The sequence below is a fragment of the Schistocerca nitens genome, chromosome 2, assembly GCF_023898315.1.
Source record: "Schistocerca nitens isolate TAMUIC-IGC-003100 chromosome 2, iqSchNite1.1, whole genome shotgun sequence".
In the NCBI taxonomy this organism is placed as follows: Eukaryota; Metazoa; Arthropoda; class Insecta; order Orthoptera; family Acrididae; genus Schistocerca; species Schistocerca nitens.
This window is the reverse complement of record NC_064615.1, coordinates 1,087,240,379-1,087,259,500: the sequence shown is the minus strand read 5'-3', so window position 1 is coordinate 1,087,259,500 and position 19,122 is coordinate 1,087,240,379. Positions and strand designations below refer to the sequence as shown.

At 39.0% G+C, this 19,122-nt stretch overlaps 1 long non-coding RNA gene across 1 annotated transcript in view; it reads right to left on the bottom strand.

The window, feature by feature from the left end:
• Positions 1 to 11,612: 11,612 nt before the first annotated feature.
• Positions 11,613 to 19,122, bottom strand: part of LOC126237484 (uncharacterized) — a 30,308-nt gene continuing 22,798 nt past the window's right edge. Inside the window, exon 2 of the long non-coding RNA XR_007545076.1 lies at positions 11,613 to 18,028. This is a non-coding gene — a long non-coding RNA (uncharacterized LOC126237484). The remainder of the gene's footprint in view (positions 18,029 to 19,122) is intronic.

The window sequence follows — 19,122 nt, the reverse complement described above, 5'->3', positions numbered from 1 at the left end:
AAGGGATGCGGTTTGTGCTGCACTTACGACACTTCCTTCAATTAAAATCTATCTCATTAACAATGTCTTTTTAAATTCTTTGCATTGTCGAAGCACTACCTCTGACGTCAATTTGTTTATGCATTATTGTAACTAGTTTTTGTGATGTCGGGTATTTCCTATTTATACATATTTCAAACACAGAGCACTTTAAAATATTGTTGTCAAAACCATCCATTTGTATTTCACGTTTCTAGTGAAAACGTATTTTCCTGAGGTTTCCACAGGTCTCACAATTTAGTTTATTATTCTCTATACAGTTCTCTTGCCTACGCCTACTTCTGTAGTCCGTCCTTGAGTCTTCAGAATGTGAAAAATAGCAGTTTAGCTTTCTGGTTCTCATTTTAAAAAGTTGTAAATGCGGTACATAAACCTCCTCGCCTGCTTGTGTAGCATCTACATATACACTATTACTCTGCAGTTTCAATTAAGTGCTTGGCGGAGGGTTAATCACACCATCTTCAAGCTATTTCTCTACCGTTCCGCTCTCGATCAGTGCACAGGAGAAACGAACACTTAAATCTTTCCTTGCGACCTCTGATTTCTATTGTTTTATTATGATGATAATTCCTCCCTTTGTAGCTAGGTGTCAACAACATATTTTCAAACTCTGTGGAGAAAGTTCGTGATTGAAATTTCGTGACAAGAGCCTGCCGCAACGAAAACCGACATTTTTTTTAATGGCTGCCACCCCAATTCACGTATCCTATCCTTGGCACTCTTTCTGTTTTTCGCGATAATGCAAAACGAGCTGCCCTTCTTTGAACTTTTTCGATGTCCTCCGTCAAAGGATCCCACACCGGACAGCAGTACTCCAGAAGAGGACTGACGAGTGTAGTGTAAGTAACTCCTTAGTAGACCTGTTGCGTTTTCTAAGTATTCTGCAGATTAAGTAGTCTTTGCTTTACTTTCCTCACACCATTTTCTCTGTGATCGTTTCAATTTTTTCATAGTTGTAATCCCTAAGTATTTAGTTGAATTTACGGCCTTTAGATTTGTGTGTTTTATCCAGTAACCGAAATTTAACGGATTCGTTTTAGTACTCACGAGAATGACTTCACACGCTTCATTATTTACAGTCAACTTCCACCTTTTGCATGAAACAGATACCTTGTGCAATTTGTTTTGATCATCAGATGACTTTATAAGACGATAACTCACAGCATCATCTGCAAACAGTCTAAGAGGACTGCTCAGATTGTCTCTTAAATCGTTCGTGTACATCAGAAACAGCAGGGCCTGTACCGTATTCTTAGGGAACGCCGGATATCACTCTTGTTTTACTCGATGATTTTCCGTCAAATACTAGGTACTGTAACATTTCTGACAGGAGATCATGAAACTAGTCGCACAACTGAAAAAACACTCCATGGGCACACAAATTGATTAGAAGTTCCTTGTGAGGAATTTCATGTTTATTGCTGTTGCCTGACATATTTATTTGGAAGTCACACTAAAACTACAATCGATTGCTAATGACTGGAAACACGTTGCCTGGTCGGACGAGTCTCGTTTCAAATTGTATCGAGCGGATGGACGTGTACGGCTGTGGAGACAACCTCATGGGTCCATGGATCCTGCATGTCAGCAAGGGACTGTTCAAGCTGGTGGAGGCTCTGTAATTGTGTGGGGCGTGTGCAATTGGAGCGATATAGGACCCCTGATACGTCTAGGTGTGAGTCTGAAAGGTAACACGTACGTAAGCATCTTGCCTGATCACCTGCATCCATTCATGTCCATTATGCATTCCGACGGAGAGTGGCTCCAGGAACACTCTTCCGAGTTTAAACACTTCTGCTGGGTACCAAACTCGCCAGACTTGAACATTATTGGGCGTATCTGGAATGCCTTGCGACGTGCTGCTCAGAAGACATCTCCGCCCCCTCGTATTCTTACGAATTTATGGACAGCCCTGCAGGATTAATGGCCTCAGCTCCCTCCAGCACTACTTCAGATATTGGTCGAGTCCATATCATGCCGTGTTGCGGCGTTTCTGCGTGCTCGAGGGGGCCCTACACGATATTAGGCAGGTTAACCAGTTTCTTTGGCTCTTCAGTGTATAAAAGCTACCATTCTACTACCCAAACTCCTCTTGATAATTTTGAACATCCGGCTCTCCAAACTAGAACTGCGCCAAATATTTAATTTAAGTCTCTATTAAATTGTAAACAGCCTGCTAAAATTTACTACGTACCTTTTTTTTATTGATGAGTGCAGAATAGGCGACATAATGTTTCAATGCAGATAGCACTGAAACACTATTTTAATTCACTTCTTTAACTCCCTTTGAAACTCTTATTGTCTTCTTCGTGTTTTGTGGTGGCGGTGTGGCAGAACTATTTATTAACAAACTGGCCACCTTAGGAAGTTGCAGACTCATTGTGTGTGAGTCAAATAATTTATTGCTTGTTTCTGGTAGACATTTTAAGTAATGCACGACAGTCAAATTATAACTGCAGTTACAAAAAACACATATTTGCAAACTTTTATGCCTATATATAATTTCGAGATCTGTGATCTAGTTAAGTGTACGTAAATAGACTTACTTTGCATTTTTGTTACCTAATTGAGCCCACCCTACCCCGACGGAGACGTGATAGAAACATTACGGGAGTTGAGGGTGTGTTGACTGCAAAACTTTTTCGTGTATTATGCAGCTAACAGAATAACACTAACTTGGTACTGGCGAGTGTTCCTTTCTAACTTGCAAAATTATGACAGAAAGGTTTGTAACATTTTACATTTTTAAACACGCTCCGACAATTCGTCACCAGGCGACTGGAATGTCAGATTTCTCAGCGCCCAACTACCTGACCACATGCTTGTGGTTTACTGCATTTAAAAGAAATGGAATACGTATAACATGGCTGACTAAATCCTCATGTTGCGGATGTGATGCGACAGCACTTGGAGATTTAAACCATTTGTTTATTTCCTTGTGTGTATGTTTGTGTGTGTCTGAATGTATTTGTGTGTGTGTGTGTGTGTGTGTGTGTGTGAATTTCACGGAAGTACTTTATGTTTTTATTTACACTTCCCCTTTTAATAATTTTGCGACCTTTATCCACACTCATTAAATTTTAGTACCCTCACAACCATATCATAATCATCATCATCATATGCTGACCCTTTTATTAAAATTTGCCCGACAGTTACCAACTGCTGTCGACCATACCGACGGAAAAAAATCGCAACAACCAAGAAGGATTTGTGTGACATAAACGAAAGTTGGTATGCGTTTTTCTACATGTGAAAGATGGTGTCTACTCAAATTTCTCTCCAGTCACGTAAGAGTGGCGTTAATAGCACCACTATGAGTACGCAAAACAAGTTTGCTTTAAATACACTCTGTAACGGTCGTGAGTTTTAGTTACCTTTGGTATTGAATGTGGTGAGATGATGTTGGTCATATATATCTTTAAGGCGACGAAGGCGCCCTTATCAACCGCTCACTGACAAGGGGAGGCCGCCAATTGTGAAATTCAGATTCGATTCGTACTGCGCATAATAAAAGCTCATGGCCAGAGGTGTAATGTGGCAAAGCACCAAGATGCACTTCTCAGCCGTTGTCGAGAAGATCGACAGTTAAAAGAAACCGTTGCGGTGAAATACTCTCTACGATTAAATATTTTGTACAGCGTCGTGGTGCAGCGGTAAGCGCTCGGGTTCGTAATTCGAAGGTCGCCGGATCGAATCTCGCGCCAGCAACCTTTTTTTTTTTAGTATTTGTTTTTTTTGTAATTCAAATATGTGTATATATATAAACACACACACACACACACACATATATATATATATATAATTCCCGGCAATCAGTTGCAACAATTATGCATATAATAAGTTGCTGAAAGTCGTTTCTCGTGGAAAAACTGGCGACTTCGAACATCATTATGTTTTCCGCAAACAAAGTTGTATTTCACAAATGTTATTAATTGTCTTCATAATGTTAACCACGTATAGTTAACGGAAGACGTAGAAACGATATTCCGAAACGAATACGTATAGCGTAAGTCAAACGTTCGAATTAGAACAGAGACCCCACGAACACAAATTTGCTGTGGCAGGTATGAAATATAAACTCCGTTACTCGCTCGTTACACTTGAAGGACAGATGTTGAATGGGCCGAAACGAGCAGTTGCATAACAGCGTAGTTGCCTGCTAACTTCGAAAGAAGGTAGATGCGGTCCCTAGCGCAACTTATAACATCGTCGAAAATCAGTGCGGACGGGAGAGCTTTGGTACACCCTGTTAAACAAACGGAAAAATGGAGGCGGTACAATTGGAGAGCGATCCGCCTTCACCAACATGCATAAGCAATTCATTAATAGTATATATATATATATATATATATATATATATATATATATATATATATATATATATAATAACAAATAAAACAATAAAAAATTGCATGGCGCGAGATTCGATCAGGCGACCTTCGGATTACGAACCCGAGCGCTTACCGCTGCGCCACGACGCTCTAGAAAGTTATTCATCGTAGAGAGTATTTCACCGCAACGGTTTCTTTTAACTGTCGATTTTCTCGACAACGGCTGAGAAGTGCATCTTGGTGCTTTGCCATATTACACCTCTGGCCATGAGCTTTTATTATGGGCAGTATGAATCGAATCTGAATTTCACAATTGGCGGCCTCCCCTTGTGAGTTTGAACGAGGTCACGTAATACGGCTACGAGAAGCAGGGTGTTCCTTCTGCGATACTGCATAAATACTTGGTAAGAATGCAGACACTGTGCATGGATGGTCACGAGGATGTATGGTCGCAAGAAGACCGAGCTCTGGACGGACACGCGGCAATACCGAGACGGAAGACCATCGTATTGGGTGTAAGGCTCTGTCGCACCGTACTGCATCTGCAACAGCAGCAGCTGGCCCACGGTGACGAACAGTTACAAATCGGTCACTTCCAGGGCACTCTCGAGCCAGACGCCCTGTAACGTGCATTTCACTGACCCCAAACTTCAGCGGTGTCAAGCGAGAGCATATTGGAGGGCAGGGTGGAGGCCTGTTGTGTTTTCTGATGACAGCTGGTTCTGTCTCGGTGCCAGTGATGGCCGTGTGCTGGTTAGAAGGAGGCCAGTTGAGAACCTGCACCTAACGTGTCTGCACCTAACACACTAGACCAACTCCTGGAGTTTTTGTCTGGGGTGCTATTTTGAATGACAGCAGGAGCACTCTCTTGGTTATCCCATGCACCCTGAATGCATAATTGTACATCAGTCTGGTGATTCAACCAGTTTTGCTACCATTCATGAACAGCATCCCAGGGGGTATTTTCCAGCAGGATAATGCACGCCAACATACTGCTGTTGTAACCCAATACGCTTTACAGAGTTTTGGCATGTTGCCTTGGCCTACTCGATCAACAGACCTGTCTCCGACTGAGCACGTATGGGGCATCATCAGACGACAACTTCAGTACCACCCACAAACAGCACCAACTGTTCTCATGTCGACCAACCAAGTGCAACAGGCGTAATTTCTGTCCCACAAATTGATATTTGGTACCTGTACAACACAATGCATGCAAGTCTGCATGCTTGCATTTCCATTCTAGCTTATCTCGCTCTTACATTAACGTGTGATTCTGCAGTGTTAATCACTTAAATACGTACGTTACCTATGCAAATGTATTAACGAAATTTCATTAATCTACATTAATTATTTTTTGGTGTTGCGATTTTTTTCCATCAGTGTATTTGTAAGAGAAAGATATATGATGGTGTGTAAGGCGATGTATTTATTTGATCACAGCTGTAGCATAAACATTAAAGACAACCTTAAGAAATCTTGCAATATTTAGAAGGCTGTATGAGCAGCATAATCAAATGCCACATGAAATAAATAAATTATGACACCCATATATCATTCGCGCAGTTATTACCACAGAGAGGTCGCTGCTGTGAAAATCTATAACAAAGAGAGCCGCATGGATCATGCATGGCCTGAATAAAGTCTCCTTGCTGGTCTCAGGTTATTTAGTCTCTGGCTGCAGAAGATAAATCTTGAATTACACATGACCTCTTAGTAGATGGATAGTTAGTAGTGTTATGAATCAGGATATCTTGGTTTCATGTTTAAAATGTAATTGTATACTGTTTGAAAATAGACTAACACTTCACTATTTGAGATACATAGGTTAAAAATAGTTTGATTCACTGCAGCAATGAGAGACACCGGTGGGTGGTTCCAGTGCACAATATTATACAGTAGTTCCAGTCATGTACGACCAACTGGACTCTGCCATTTTCATTAGCCTATAAAAGTATACCAAGGGTAGTGGAATGTGGTTGAACTACATCAGGTGATGTTGATGGAATTAGGCTAGAAACTAACTAAACTCTGTCTGAAAAGGCCTTGGAAGGCCCAACGGCACCGACCGGCCGCCATGTCATCCTCAGATCACAAGTGTCACTGGATGCGGATATGGAGGTGCATGTGGTCAGCAAACCGCTCTCCCGGCCATATGTCAGTTTAAGAGACCGGAGCCACTATTTCTCAATCAAGTAGCTCCTCAGTTTGCCTCACAAGGGCTGAGTGCACCTGCTTGCCAACAGCTCTCGGCAGACTAGATGTTTACCCATCCAAATGCTAACCCAGCCCAACACCACCGAACTTCAGTGATCTGACGGGAACTGGTGTTACCATTGCAGCAAGGCCATTAGCAGGTTAGAAACTGAGGCACTAAAACTAGTAAACGGTTTTTGTTATGTGGGCAGCAAGGCGACTATAATACACGAAAGGAGGAACTAAAATGCAGAGTGATGACAATAAGAAAAGCTTAATTATCTAATATAAATTAAAGACTTTTCTAATAGTATTTATCTGGCGTAGGACATTAGATGGAATTGTAATGTGAGCAATAAACTAAACTGTCAAGCAGAGAACAGAAGCATTAGAATTATGGAGTTATAGAAGAGAGCTGATTAGAAGAGTTCAGTGGATATTTAATGACAAGTACTGAGTCGAAACGAGGAGGAACAAATGTGCTGTGGTATTGCCAAGAGATCACAGTGTCACACCAGAGTCGGCAATGTGAATCAGTGCCACACGTTAGTGAGGGCTCTTTGCCATTTGCAACAACTAATGATAGTCACTCTAGAAGACACACCCCCTCTCTCAGTATAGCAGCACCCTCACACTGAGTTCAATACAGCGTCAAGGATGCAGTTTATCACATCCAAAGGAGTCAACATCACAATGTAGTTTCTGATGAACTTGCAATTTAGGAAATGTTGAACATTGCATCTCAACAGTTCGTTTAGTAGTAAATCATGTAATGTTTTGGTAGTCCATAACAGTCTTAAATAACTATTACTCATATGTCAAAGAAGTGTGCCAAAAATTAAGTAAATGTTTTTCATTGATGTAGCAAAGTGAAATAATATTTCATGCATTTTAGTTTGATGAGCCTCCTCCCAAAGCAATAAAAGAACACACATTCATACTGGACGAAAGTAGTTTCTTCTGGTCATAACATTGAAGAGCATAGCACAATACGAGTGGAAGAAGAAACAGAATGGTAGGACATATCCTGAGGCATAAAGGACATTAATTTGTTAATAAGAGGCCGTGAGGATCAAGGTTTGGAAACTGTAAGCAGGTTCATGTTGTTATTCTGAAATTAAGAGATGTGTATTGGGTTAGACAAGCCTAGAGAGCTGCATCAGATCAGTCTTTGGACTGAAGCCTACCCCTGAAAGAAAAATACAGACTCAAAAGTTTTGTTCGTGCTACAAGAGATAAAAACGAAACTGAACTTAATCAGAGTGTCCAGATACGTTACTAAGCGACAGGATTTATAACAGACATTAATCGAAGTCAGTTTTTAAATTAGATAAAGGAATAATAACCGAAAGGCAAAGCCACCGTAAAACGATGAATAAAAGGTGCAGAAGATAGAATGGCTACTATCGAAATCTTGTTTCAGAAGCCCTGGAGATGAACGTGGTACTGAAAAACAGGCTTTCAGTTCTGGCTGACTCCAAGTAATCCTTTCCCCCACATATCCCAATACTTTAAGATGTAGCCTCGAATGCTACAAGACATTTGGAAGTGGTACTTTCACTTTCCGCTTTCTGTGATACATGAATACGATGGCCAGTTCAAACCATCTTAGTCTACATCAAGAATTGTGGGAAACAGCACTCATCGGTATTTTTAGCAAAATACTAATATAAACCGAAATATGAACGTTGGAAGTCGATACTACGACTATTACATGTGGGAAAATTGACATACCACCATCTAACAATAATAGCAAAAATCATCATCACAAATTCCTACTGCACTTGACCAAACACAGGTGTTCCACAAAACACCTGCAGTTCGTTCCCTTTTCAGTGATGCCCTTTATTTATCGTTCTACTTTTCCCTTCCTCTAACAATCCCATTTCAGTCCAGGTTTGTAGGTGTTCAGTAGTTTTTCTAGCTGGTAACATCCAGCTGAACACTAAAACTTCAACAACACATCTTAGGTTTCTTAGTGAATTCTGTAAATGGTTCAATTTTTCTTTTCTTTGTTTCTAGACTGACTGTAGATTAATCCATGGAGCACACCATATAAAAAGGTTACCCATAAGATCAAGTTAACCTTCGTTCTATCAGTGTGAAGAAATAGTGATCAACTACTACTAGTTGACAGTACTTCACCAAACTACTGTTGACAGTACCGGCAAATGACAGGCATGTTGAGGACACTGACAATCATGAGATGATGAGGAAACAGCTGACTCAAAGGTCAGACACTTTCGTGTTGTTAATCCAATTGATCATAAAGAGGTTCTAGAGAACCTCAGCACATTGAAAACTATTATGAAATCATATTGCGATGACATTAACTTAGCTAATGACTGCTTTGCCCAAAGAAAATTCCCAAACACATCAATATCAGAAGGGCTCATAAGCCTCAAGGATGAGGAGAATGAAGAACCTACGCAGGCAAAATATTATTACAGACCCATCTGCCTACTAAATGTTCTTCAAAAACATTTGGGCAAAATACCAAACAAGAGGCTTTCCGTTCACGGGAGCAAAACTGGAATGAATGTCACTCAGTACGGTTTCAGAAAGGACAAACCTACTGAGAATGCTATTGACCATGCTGTAGAGCTGGTACTGAATTCATAGTCCCCGTATTTCGTCATTACTATTTTTCACATATGTTGTGCCTTTGATGCCTCTGACGCATTTTAACTATCCAGAGGCAACTTTCCAAAAAGCTTCTAGACTGCTGTATGCACAGCAAGGTTGCTATGTTGGATCCCAAGAGAAATATGACAAAAATAATCACTGAAGGCTGTCCTCAGTTCTCAGTTTTTGAGCCCATAATTTAGGACATTACTCACAAACCCTTTTTGAATAGCCTACAATAAAATCCTGAAGCTTTGGTTGTAGTGGCATATTATGATGATCTCCTGATATTAGCCGAAAGTAACACCAGAGTACAACTAGAAAAAATGAGGTAGTTCTTTTAGACACAGTTCAGCAGTAGTGCAGGGTATTGAACTTCTTGAGACCATTCAGAAGTCATGATAAAAGTCTGATTAAGTAACAACCTTTAATCTGCATAAGTCTGATCTGTATCTCAGGGTACAGTTACATGGTAATTGCACAACAAAAATTATGTCTGCCTCCAAACTGTTTCCATCTCTGTCATGAGGTGATACTAGTGGCCATAGTGAGCATACAGTGCACATAGGCTGATGACTGAGAAATATCGGTGGCGTGGGTGCAGCAGTCAGTTCTAATGTGTTGCTGAGGTGCTTTTGGCACAACGTTAAGTGACTTGGCACAATGTCAACTGATGCTTTGAAAGCAGTGTTTGATGTCCTGCATCTTGATTTGTGTATCACAGAAAGAGCTGACATGTGCTGAATAATGTAAAAATGGCTACATACTGTATTAAATGAAATACTTTGGACTCGAAAAGGTAATCACATCTCCCACGGAGATTATGTTATGGATTTGTAGCAAAAGAGATGGGTTTCATCTGTCACTGGAAGGTGGACACATTGTATCTTCCCAAACAGGTCACGTTCAGCCAACTAGTGGTCTTGTAAACTGTTGATCAGGACATAGTCTATCCTCTACATACATAGAATCTACAAAAAAAAGGGCACCCCAGCTGTGATCGTGTAGGTACACCACTGCAGGTATAACTGAACATCTTAGTCCAGATTATGAGCCATTGATAGCATATGCACTTTCAGGGCGTATGTATCTACAAAGCAGTGTATTATGAGCTGAAATTTGGCTTGTTCACGAAGGAACGTCGTTCTCACAGACATCCTAAACTATCATTTGCTCAGGGCATAAGGACGTGATATCTGTGAAGGAGGGACTGGAATGGAGGCAAAAAGTAGTCATAGATAGTCAGCTTGCCAACAAGGTTGCCTTCAGGTCTAAAGTAGAGTCTGAATGGGACATCTGACTTCATTGCCTCACCTACCATATGGGAAGTGAAATTCAAAATACTCCAGTACACCACCAACTATCTTTGGATCTGTGTGGCTCCTAAAGCTAGTGTGAAAAGGAAACTGGATGTACAATATCCTACCCAATGTCATAGTACTTGTCACCACTCCCACATATCCTTGACTTAGCGACAGATTCCTTTCTTTCACTCTCCTATCTGTTTCCTCTCTATCACTTTTTATTGTTATTTCTTCTCTTCCATTATTTACTTTAGTTTTCTTCAGTAAAATAAGCTGGAATGTAGTTTTGGTGGTAGTTACCATGAATATATCAGAAGCAGCTTATAACTAGCTCTTATGATAAGTTTAAAGGAATACACACAGTCAAAAGAATGACTGGCAGTTGTCAGGCCACTAGTATGTATTACTTACTCTAATAAATAACAAGAAAATGTGTGTTATTCGTACAATTTGTCTCAAAAAGTAATGTACAAAAAACTGCCCACTTAATAGAAATAAGTTGCTGGTCTGTCCCTTGTAGTCTTTAACAAGCATTTTCTGGAAGTCGCTTCTGCTTACCTGACATCAATAATTTGTCAAAGACAATTGGTTATGTGTATTTTTAGTTGGTTGGCTATAACATTTAGTGATCTTCCATGTTTTAAACCCACAGGGGATAGAAATTACATTGCTGCTAATGATTTTGAGCTTCTCTTTTTCACTGTGATACCAATAATGATACTCATAATTTTCTAGAACACTTTGCTGTGTCATTTACATAAAAGTGCAACTTGTATGATTTGTGTACCATATTCTATGACGCTACAGGGCAACTACTAATGTAAATACCATTCAGCATCAAGCTAAGGTACTTCTCTATAATTCTTTCACAAGCTGTTATCTTCTATGTGTAGTATAGCATAAATTTTTTTGCGTGAGTTGTTTATTAAAATGTGACTCTTGGCACTGGCTCCATACATACACCAGTACATTGTCAAATGTCCAACATCAGCATAACAAATGCAATTTTCCACACTACCTATGAACTAAAGCATCTTTAGAGAACTCTGTCCTACAATACATATTCTCTGCACTAAACACTACAGCAGGAAACCATCATCCATTAAAATTACAGATATCCCAGATAAGTATCTTTATTTCTCAAAATGTACAGCAGAAAATTTACATAGATCCATTACTGTTAAAATACATCATTATGGTTTTTCTTATGTTTTATCAACATTGTACTTCGCAGGTATTGGAACAGGCTGCTTCTCCTTGATGCTGTCATTGATGGACTTCAGAGATGAATATTAGGCGTAATGTTAGAATAAAAACAATAATTCATTAACACAAACATAGAGCTTTATTCATTGTTCTACCCTTCAAATTCTAAATGTAAATTTCGCCGATAAAGGTACTGCCGTTATCTGTTTAATGCATACTGATACGACTGCACATGAATATAAAACATAAGGACTTATCTGATGTATGGAGCTGTACACACAATGTGAATGCACAGAGTAGCTACATCACTATACTGTCACTTTTTCGACAAAATCTGCTGTCCAAATACAGATTTTGTTTACTATGTCAGTGAACAGTAATTCGAGTATCATTGGGCCAAATTATTCTGGAAGACACCATTCAGAAACTTAATGTTCCATTATTAGTTACAAAAATATATTCGACTCTTAAATTTACTTTGAAAGACACGGTAGTACCATTCTCACAAGCAATCTTCGATTCTTTCCTCATGACGTCATTCATTCTGAAACCGAAACCAAAACTTCCTACTAATAATGAGATCGGGGCACATTAATCAGGTGTACTAACTCACTTGCCCATTTTTAAAAAAATTACATTCGTTTACGACATAAAGCCAAATATCGAGCCATTGGCATTTTTTTACAGGTTCTTAAGTCTACAATACACATAAAGTAATTTCTTAATCTAGTATGTCAGTATTCGAAAAGACAATGCAAGCAATGATGAAAAGCAGTAGCGAAATGTTACACAAAAAAATCAGTTTATCACTTTATGACACATGTATGACGAAATGATGTTGTTTCTATTTTATTACAACAGGTACAAGATTGCTTATTCTATAGTCCGCTCGACCTGAGGAATTTGCAACTCAAAGTACATAAACAAAAGTTAGTAAGTGATATCGTAAATGATGAATATATGATGGCATTCTCTTACTTAAAGCACCTATGCAGCTAAATTCAGTTTATCCATTACAATATTCTATACACTACATACTTCATAACATCGTTCTCAGATATGCTTCAAATTAAACTTAACTAAACTTTTAAAAATCACAAAAAAACAACAAAATTTATTATATCACAATCATAACCATCATCTCATATGACCTGCTTCAGTACTGAAATGTAAATAAATGGAGCTTGTGACTGTACAAATATTATTCTTACTTGCGTGAAAATCAACAGCACTACAATTCTACTATTACACAAACCATTTTGTACCAAAGGAAATGATCTAATTTTGCACTTTCGGTGTTAATCAGTCTTTGTTCTCGTTTACGCATCATGTAATCACTGCCGGCCACCATCAAAACAAAGAAAGATGATTATGTTTGTATACAAACAATGAATGTAAAGATATCAACATTACACAGTAGTATATTGAAAATAAATAAGCTAATTCATCATATAATGTGGAAGAGAATTTCGACAGTAGCCAGTGCAGAAATTGGTGAGGTGTGAAGAAAGATTTTCCAACCTTGAAAAAAACAAATGGACTGTCACAGTCTCAGTCTTATCATTTTTTCTGATTTTATCAGGTCATGGAACAATTAAATCAAAAAGCAGAAATCTTCAAAAGATAATTACACAAACAGTTTAGGAAACGCACTGAAAATATTTCTACATACCTCACCTCTTCTGGATGTTCGCTGAGGATGAACCACGAGAAACATTCTGAGAAGAGTGCCCACATTTTCTACAATGTGCTTCAAGCTTGTAATAAAAAGCCTAATAATTTAGTGATGCTTGCAAGGAAGCAAAGTATTTAAAATGTCGTTAAAAGAAAGAACTTTTGATGTATCACTTTATATTCCAAACAACTACTAATGTGACACATTTATTACAACTACATACAATTTGTTATATTGCTCATTTGAGAATTCATCATGATACTGCAGTGCATATCGACCCGAGGAACTGACAAGATGAGTACGATCTTTGATATAAAAGTCTAGACAGAACCACTACTCAAGCCACTCATTTTTACATTGGTCATCAACAATTAGCATACTACCACTGATAAAGTTTTTTAACAACGTAAGTCCAAAATTCAAACTTTAATGGAAGTACAGTTACAACTGCAAAATTTCTCCACACATTAAGGAAAAAACATACAAATTTACCGTGTTGTTTGATGATGTTATCAAAATACTGAGAAAATTGCAGTTTATTTTGTGACAGTTGAAAGTAATACTTCATAAGGTTTACTGTAGATTGTAAATGGAAACATGTGAAACACTAACCTCTCTCTGGGAAATCTTCTGAAATAAACTCAGAAAACAAGGGAAGAGTAGATAGAAAATTGCTCACATAGAACACATTTTCTGTTTAACCCGTAAGCATGTGATGAATTTATTCCATTCTTTAGCCAAGATCGATTTAGCTTTGTAGATGAAAAGGAAAATGCAAAGTGAAAATTTCTGCTTGAGTGATTCCATGATTTTCAACTTGTTTGCTCAATAATTATAAAGCTAAGGTCTGTTGGAGTAACTGTTTAGGTATACTTCATTTGTAAATAAAAATACATTTCTTACACACAGAGAGCTCTGACGAAATGAAATGAGAAATGCCTCTTATATACATGGCGACTAATCACAGTTAGCTGAGTATGTCACAATATTGTTTTATAAATTGAATGACTCATACATAATGTAAATTGCAATGGTGTAAAGTATGACATTCGTTAAAGAAATTCCTTCCATTGTCTTTGCAGTCATTTTATATTATAATCAGAAGCAGGAAAGTGCCTCAAATTGGCGTAATGTAGGATGCAGAGCAGCGTAACATTTCCTCACTGCACTCTCAGAAATCATTCGCTGTTATTCCCAAGAAGAGCGATGTTATGCTAGATGTCTGCTCCATACTTCCTGCTTCTTTCGAAAGCTGCTCCGGTGATGCACTGCCAGTATTATGATGAGAAGAATCTATAGTAAAGTCGTCACTGTCCAAACTGAATTGACAACCCAAAAAGAATCCGACTGGGAAAAAATTGTGTCCACCTCACCACTGAAACAGTTGTTACATCTGCAGCTGTAACAGCTGGCACAGAGGTGAAGGGAGCAGAAAGCAATAAATTTCAGTTGTATAACTTAATGGCATGACACATCATAGAAAATGGGCCTACACGACAGGGAGCAAAGGAAAAGTAGAAAGATTATAAAAACGTCTGGGTACTGATATATTTGCTCGCGGCTCATTCCAGTGCTACTCTGTCGTTTTATGACCGTAGAGAACCTTCGTTTATACAAGCTAAAATTATTTAGTTACGTATTATTAGAGCGTGATCGATCACAAATATTACTTTAAAATTAATCTATGGTAGCTGTACAAGTATACGATGGGATGATGAAAAATACGTATTAATTTAAACAGATTCTATCTTTGTACTGTTGGTGTGTTATTACAGTCTTTAAAGCTATCGGCACTAGACTCACAGAACATTATTATCACTATTAAAAAAAACATGGACTTGTTCCTAAATCGTTCTCAGTCTATATCATATGCGGTAGTTAATAAGGTGAGATAAATGAGTGCTGTGCTTAATGTGTGGTCTTGCAAAGTGAGCGAGTAAATTAAATTCTTATGCTTCTGTAAAATATAAGTTTTTTTTTTTTTTGAGAGTTTTCCTTTGTACTGATGACAGAAGCCATGCCACAGAAAAAATATGAAGAGTTGAGATTTTGCCAATTGTACGTGATTGTCCTATCAGATAGCCTTCTCTGATCTTCTCTTTCTGAGTTACAGGTACTTAAAGTAACGAGCAGTTCTACTATTACGTTTCTTTTCCATTGTTAAACATGCTCAGAATGAAAAATTCACTTTCTTTTGCGCTCACTATAGACTATGTTGTACAGGTAACTCATTTTTACAAGAGTGTGGTAAAATTTCACTTCTGATAGTACAATTAGATATTTCCAGTTACATCTATTTTGAAAACACTACATTTTTCTCCTACATCGATGCTTTGCCTACATTGCTTAAGATCTTGCTTTTATTATTGAGCCTCAGTAAACCATTACAGAATCCACACTTGAGAAATGTTCCACTGAACACACATATAGAGTACAGTTTATACCACTTGCTGAAACAATCTTGCCTCAAAATAGCCTCTTCGTTGTGCAGAACAATAAGCGAACTTAAAGCTACTAATACGAGAAAATGACGAGTTTGGCACATTGAACATATTGCGTCACAAACACACAGTTAATGTTCTGTACATTAAAATTTCTGTTCCCCTGGCACTCATGAATTTTGAAGAAACATTTCTGCATCACAAACAGAAACAACGTTGGTCACAATTACTGGTTGATGCACTCAATCATGATGTCACCTGGACTGTTGGTGGGTTGTGAAGTAGCCTCTTATTACAATAGCCTCTCTCTTGATAGCCTCTTGATGTTGCGTATTATTGGATACTGAACTAATTTTCGTGTCATGTTGTAGCCTCTTCATAGTTTTGTCGCCTGAATTCAAGTAGTAACTTACATATAATAAGATGGGTGTGGCAAGAGTGGCATATTGAACAGTCTCAGGAACAGAGGGTGTGGGTGACCTCGAGTATTATCAGCAATGACGTTCCCTTTGGCTGATATAGAGCATAAGACTTCAATTAAAATGCAATATTCTAGTCATTACTCTTGAGAGATGACACACACAAATCAGAGCAGTGGCAATACCAGTGTGTTTGGGTGTAGCGTGATACAAGGGAAACTCTTCTTTAAAGGTCCTCTCCTTGCTGGCCCTGTTTAGCTTCTGAAGAAATTTCTCTTTACGTCATATGCTGTGGTAGTACCTACTTTGACGTATTTTAAATTAAAAGCGAATTCACTCGGTTTTCTTTATCAGGCACAGTGTAGCATTTAAAGAAGTCATTTGAGTAGGATTAAAATGATATTACAGATGTAATTAACACTCTGAAGACTGAACCAACGAGCAGATCCACTTCAGCCCTGTCTACACCCATTACTTCGTCCATATCTTGCTTTCCTCGTCACGAATGGAGACTTGTTATGATGGATTTGTTCAATGGACAAGGGGTTGAACTCAGCACAAGCTGAGGAACGTGCATGAATACACAAACAGTCCCTGACTCTTTCCGTAGCTACATGGATTCCTCAGTAAAGGTAAACTGTCTGCTATGTCGGTCTCTTATTGTTGTTATTGGGCCCATTCAAAGACATCTCTATTTTTCTTCTTCTTCTTCTTCTGAGCCAATGTGCACTATGTAGCGAAGCCACTTTCAAGTGTAGAGATCGCGTTTATATTCCACACACAGCCAAATTGTATTATTGGTATCCTCATGCATTTCTCATTATGTGACTGTATAGGTGAATTATATGTCAAGTGCAGGTATTGATACTGGACACTACAACACCTGCAGTAGGGCGAAAATATGTCCCTTCTAGACTCTGACCTATGGTTGGCGAACGAACAGCAGAATTTGTATCTTTACTGTTCTCAGGTACTATATACAGGGCTATGAAGAGGCAAGAATAAGGTCATTATGGCACTGATGTCTCACACTGCGTTCTTCTGTTGATCTTTTTTTTTTTAATTTTTAAATGTACATCAGCCTCTCTGTCTCTCATTGCTTCAGATGCAGAGCTCTTATACCACATTTAATGTTGTGAAGTTGTTTGTATCACTTCATATCAGCGTTCAATGCTGTGCCTTCTTCTTTTGGTTCAGTAATGTCTAGCTGATCAGTGGATTTACTGCCATATTGTTCCCAGTTAATGTGTTAGAAGACAAGAAAGTGGTAAATATGGCACGTAGAATTTTGTGTTGTCCTTATTGTCAAGAGTCTTCCTACCCTCACTCACGCTCTGTATTGTTCATTTCCGTGTTAGTTAATGAGTCCACGTCTCTTGCCAAATTCGGAGAATGAGGTCATTTTGCAGCACAGTTGACAGATTCTGTCCAGTCCATCACAAGAAACTGTGCAACGCCAAAGCCTAGGGCGGTTGCTGATAAGTGGAGAAGAAGTCTTTTCACACTGAAAAATCGTGTCTACAGAGAAGCAGCCTGTTGTTGATACCATGTTGCGAATACGGAGAAGCAGCTACTTGTTGATACCATGATGTCATCATAGGGAAGCAGCCTGTTGTTGATACCATGTTGCGAGTACGGAGAAGCAGCTTGTTGACGATACCATTGTGCGATTATGGGGAAGTTGCCTGATGTTGGTACCAAGATGCAATTATGGGAAAGTAGCTCTGGCTGCTATGGGGAGGCGAGTCGTCACCTGGCCGGAACGCACACCATTCTTTTGCCAACAGCCATCCTGGAAAAGAAGAAAACTATTTTATTACCAGCAACAGAATCGTCATCAGCGTGCTGAGCTTCACTACTCATAAATCTGGTTAACTGATCGCAGTTTGCGAAGCTCAAAACTTATTAGGGTTAGGAAACACAGATAAAGATGGGCGAACAAAGAGTGTGACCATAATGGTAGAGCAGATATCAACCCAAAGACTGAACATCAAAATTCTTTACTATACGTGGACCTATTCTTTACTATGCATGTCCTATTCGAGGTAGCACACCACTGCCTTCTTCCAAGCTTTCAAATGACTTATCTGCTCAGTTGTTGACAAACCAGCAGTTTAACGCCACTACGAACCACGGTGCATTTGGGTAATATTCACAACACAAATCATTGCCAGAGGTGGAAGAAGCGATAGATGGAAAACTGGAAAACCCTTGCACAGACCGAGGAGTGCATCGCAGATTTACAGATTTGTAGCCACCGAATCACATGAGGGTAACTACAATGGACAAAAAATTTTAGTGTGCAACATCTCAGCTGGCAAGAGCTTTCACAAGATGTGATTAAACAACTATTATTAAAAAATTAGGGTATCGGACAAGACAGAGCACATCTTATAAAAATAATATTTTACTTCAGTCTTATGTTATACGCAGTATATCTTCCATTCACAATATACAGGGAAGACCCAAAGAAACTGGTACACCTGCCTAATATTGTAGGGCCCGTGCGAGCACGCAGAAGTGCCGCAACACGACGTGGCATGGACTCGACTAATACCTGAAATAGTGCAGGAGGGAACTGACACCATGAATCCTCCAAGATTGTCGATAAATCCGTAAGAGTACAAGGGGTTGGATATCTCTTCTGAACAGCACGTTGCAAGGCATCCCAGATATGCTCAATGACGTTCATGTCTGCGGAGTTTGGTGGCCAGAGACAAACTCAGAAGAGTGCTCCTGGAGCCACTCTGTAGCACTCTGCAGTAATTCTGTATGTGTGGGGTGTCGCATGGTCCTGCTGGAATTGCCCAAGTCCTTCTGAATGCACAACGGACATGAACGGATGCAGATGATCAGATAGGATGTTTACGTATGAGTCAGTTGTCA